The 4,470-nt window shown below is 41.0% G+C and overlaps 1 protein-coding gene across 1 annotated transcript in view; it reads left to right on the plus strand.

Moving 5' to 3' along the window:
- Positions 1-4,463: 4,463 nt before the first annotated feature.
- Positions 4,464-4,470, plus strand: part of LOC116707102 (adhesion G protein-coupled receptor L3) — a gene marked incomplete in the record, with an annotated part of 258,534 nt that continues 258,527 nt past the window's right edge. The window contains 1 exon segment of the mRNA XM_032544265.1: positions 4,464-4,470. This exon segment is cut by the window's right edge and continues 455 nt beyond it.

A 4,470-nucleotide genomic window follows, 5' to 3' on the forward strand; every position in this document is an offset into this window, starting at 1 on the left:
ACATCAAAATATATTAAAGTTATGATAAAATGTATAAAAACACAAACTTAAGATATGAAATTTAAAGTCCTTTAACAAAACACAAAACCACAAAAACACAAAAACGAATCAGTGTTGCCAAAAGGGACGTTGTAGAGCGTCCACTGGTGGACAGACTGTGCAACGCCAACACTACCAGGGCGTTGTAGAGCGTCCTCTGGTGGACAGATTATACAACACCAATAATAACAGGGACGTTGTAGAGCATCTTCTGGTGGACAAACAATGCAACGCCAAAACTAACAGGGACGTTGTAGAACGTCCTCTGGTGGACTTACTATGCAACACCATCACTAACAGGGACGTTGTAGAGTGTCCTCTGGTGGACAGACTATGCAACGCCAACACTAACAGGTAGGTTGTAGAGCGTCCTCTTGTGGACAAACTATGCAACACCAACACTAACAGGGACGTTGTAGAGCATCCTCTGGTGGACAGACTATGCAACGCCAACACTAACAGGTAGGTTGTAGACCGTCCTCTGGTGGACAGACTATGCAACGGCAACACTAACAGGGACAATGTAGAGCGTCCTCTGGTGGACAGACTATGCAACGCTAACACTAACAGGGACGTTGTAGACCGTCCTCTTGTGGACAGACTATGCAACGCCAGGACTAACAGGGATGTTGTAGAGCGTCCTCTGGTGGACAGACTATGCAACGCCAACACTAACAGGTAGGTTGTAGACCGTCCTCTGGTGGACAGACTATGCAACGCCAACACTAACAGGGACAATGTAGAGCGTCCTCTGGTGGACAGACTATGCAACGCTAACACTAACAGGGACGTTGTAGACCGTCCTCTGGTGGACAGACTATGCAACGCCAGGACTAACAGGGATGTTGTAGAGCGTCTTCTGGTGGAAGGACTATGCAACGCCAACACTAACAGGTAGGTTGTAGACCGTCCTCTGGTGGACAGACTATGCATGCTAACACTAACAGGGACGTTGTAGAGCGTCCTCTGGTGGACAGACTATGCAACACCAACACTCATAACACATGGTTGACAGTCCGTTTTTTATTTCCTCTTTTAAATATTCATTTTTCAGAATAATTTATTGCTCATTATTAATGATTCTGATAAATAAATATAAAAACAAAAAATTGGTCATTATAAGTGCCGATACCTATAGATCGGTATATGCCTAATATGTCAGCCCGCCGATGTATCGGTCGGGCTCTACCGACCTGAGCAACCTCTTTCACATACAAGTAGTCATTAAGTCAACTCTTTATCAAAAAGCATTGATTTGCATTGAAGCTTTAAAGCTTAAATCAACCCATGGTCCAACTTATGGCAACATATTTCATTGATCTGTCCCTGAATAAGCGTTAATGTAATGAAATAGGTTTCAAAGCCTGCTTTTCTGTTCATAAAATATATTTTAATTATGATGTTTATATAATGATGAGTGGGTTGTGTGGGTGTTGACTTTGATTTAGTCAAAGTACTTCACCTTCAAAATTGAGCTCATAATAATTTTGCAGTGTAGAAGAGGCATATGAAAATGATTTTCATTTTTAAAATTCCTGGAAGGGTACTTGATTTCAATTGAAAGTTGTTTTATCTGTTAGAATTAGCATGAAGGAATCTGATCCAGCATGAAGTGGGGAACAAATCATTGTGAGGAAGCACTTATTGTGATAAGTCGACTGGCAATAATAGAATAAAATGTTGCTAATGGGGGTGTTTTAGAAGCATACAATAAGACATGTTTGATTTCTCACAAGCTATTCATTGCCATTCAATTGCTGTCTGATCCGAGCTTTATGAGGTTTTACAACTCTAAATAAGAGTTCCTAACACTGACTGAACGTACTGAATGGAAAAACATTTATTGTTGAGCTTCATGATTTTTGATCACTTTCATAATTTTAATTTGTCTTCAATGACACTATAGCAGGGTCTAACTTGCCCTCATTTCAATGTGTTTGAAAAGCTTTTCTATTTTAATGGATGACAAATCTTTTTATACTGTAACAATGAGGAGTGTGTTATTCAGAAGATAAAAATGAACAGATCCTATTGGCCTGTAGGCCTCTGCATCTCCCGTACTGGTGTAGTATCCATGTTTCTGATAATATGGATACTCTTATTTTGTAGTTTGTGTATATTTTATGTAGGCTAGTCAAGATGGCTGCAGTATATTAAGGTGACGCTTTGAAGCTACTTGGTTTATGCGAGTGTACTGGGAGGCAATGCTCTACCTGGAGAAACCCATTTGCATCGGGGGTGTATGGAAAGCAGTGCCAGGCAGAGATAACGCTGCATCTTTTCAAACGGAGACGGCCAGTTATTTTTCATTGGAGTTCAAGGTGTTTCTCAGACGAGGAAACAAGCTCCAAAATGTGCTTTACCAGGTCTGCGTTCACATGGGCTCATTAGCGGAGCACTGGGTAAGTGATTGGATGATTGCTTGTTATTGTGTGATTGTAATTGGGATTATTAAAGTGATTAATTGGCTATGGGGTGATTGAGAGATTGATGCCGGCTGGCTCCAGCTGGAGATGTGCAGCTGGTGTAGCGTTCAAAGGTCATCAGAAAAAAAAATTCTGTGCATGTTATTTTTCCACCCTATTTTTTTTATTTGGTTTTACAGTCAAAGGAACAGATGGAATGATAGTAGACGTAGTGGAATAAGACGATGGAGCTTCAACGGCCTCCAGAAAATTGATCAGTATGAAAACCAGGCTTCCAGTGAGAAAGGGGACTGCGAACTCGTCTTGGAGGAGGACATCTTGTGAAAAGCATATTTGAGTTTATCATTCCCTGGAGAATGCAGTTTATTCACTTTTTACACCCGCAAACATCTTGGATTGAGCATGTGTGGCATTGTATCTGCCAGACCTAAAAAAACAGTCCCAGCTAACAAGTTTTGATTCCCAGAACGTTCTGGGAACGTTTGTTTTTGATTGCGGGACGTTCCCTGAAGGTTAGTGTTGGTTGTGTTTTGGTGGCATAAAAAAGTTTGCTTTACATTCTGGGAGCGTTAGTTTTTGGTTTCGTCGAACATATTTAGAGAATGTTCCCCTAACGTTGCAACCTTTAGAGAATGTTCCTCTAACATTGCAACCTTTAGAGAACATTCCCCTAACGTTCCTCTAACGTTGCAACCTGTAGAGAACGTTCCCCTAACGTTACCCTAACGTTGCAACCTTTGGAGCACGTTCCCCTAACGTTACTCTAACGTTGCAACCTTTAGAGAACATTTCCCTAACGTTATTCTAAGATTCCCCTAATCTAACCTTTTGAGAACATTCCCCTATATGTTGCAACCTTTAGAAAATGTTCCCCTAACGTTGCCACCTTTGGAGAACGTTCCTCTAACATTATCCTAACGTTGTAACCTTTAGAGAACGTTACCCTAAAGTTATCCTAACGTTTCCATAACGTTGTAACCTTTAGAGAACGTTCCCCTAACATTGTAACCTTTAGAGAACGTTCCCCTAATGCTGCAACCTTTGGAGAACGTTCCCCTAATGTTATCCTAACAGTCCCATAATGTTCCCCTAACATTGTAACCTTTAGAGAACATTCTCCTCTTTTTTACCTTCCCCTAACCTTAAAAACTTTAACAACCATGATACCAAGTTCATTATTACTTTAAACTGTCTGTGCATGAGCAGGAATGAATCATTATATATTAGCAGGAATTAATAACAGGCAAACTTGATGGAATTTAAAACTTTAATATACAAAATAAAAAACTACAAAAATACATATACAATGGTCAGAACCAGTTTTATTGGCAATATAGACACAATAGTGCAAATGTATTTTGCAAGATGCATATTGGAATGATAAAGTACCGTATTTTGAAACACGTCACACTACTGGACTATAGTTGCATTTAATTAGAAATGTATTTCACAAAATCCAAGACCAGACATTTAGCACCCAGAACAACAGGCTGAACACGGTAGGGGTTCGGTGTGTTAACGGTACGTGTTTGACATGTTAAGTCATCCAATCTCAGTTATCAGTCATACTACATGCTTTATTTGGCAGTTCTTATACTCGTTGCCTTGTCAAGAAGCACCGAATCTTTTGAGAGAGAGCGGCATTGGATTTGGCGTAAATGTTGCAGCCACGGGCGCACAGACAGAATGGAATATAACATAGGGTCTCCTTGCCAGCCTCGGGCGAGAAATAGCCTCATGTAGGTAGAGAAGCTTTGGTTTTAAGCATGCTATCTCGTGGTTGCTGCTAGGGGGAGCCCGAGTATACGGCGAGAGCGGCAATCCACATCCGATTTTCTCAGTCCTCACCTTTCACTGGCTCTCCAAACCCTCGGTCTCCATACAGAATTACTCCCAGCCAGTGCGCGCAATTGGGTTGTCATAGTCGCAGAGAGCTCAGTGTTTTGGACCCAAACAACTTAGAATTTTTTTTTTCCCCCACTGGGAAGGTTTTCTCACAAGACCC

Source organism: Etheostoma spectabile, chromosome 19, assembly GCF_008692095.1.
Source record: "Etheostoma spectabile isolate EspeVRDwgs_2016 chromosome 19, UIUC_Espe_1.0, whole genome shotgun sequence".
Classification (NCBI taxonomy): domain Eukaryota; kingdom Metazoa; phylum Chordata; class Actinopteri; order Perciformes; family Percidae; genus Etheostoma; species Etheostoma spectabile.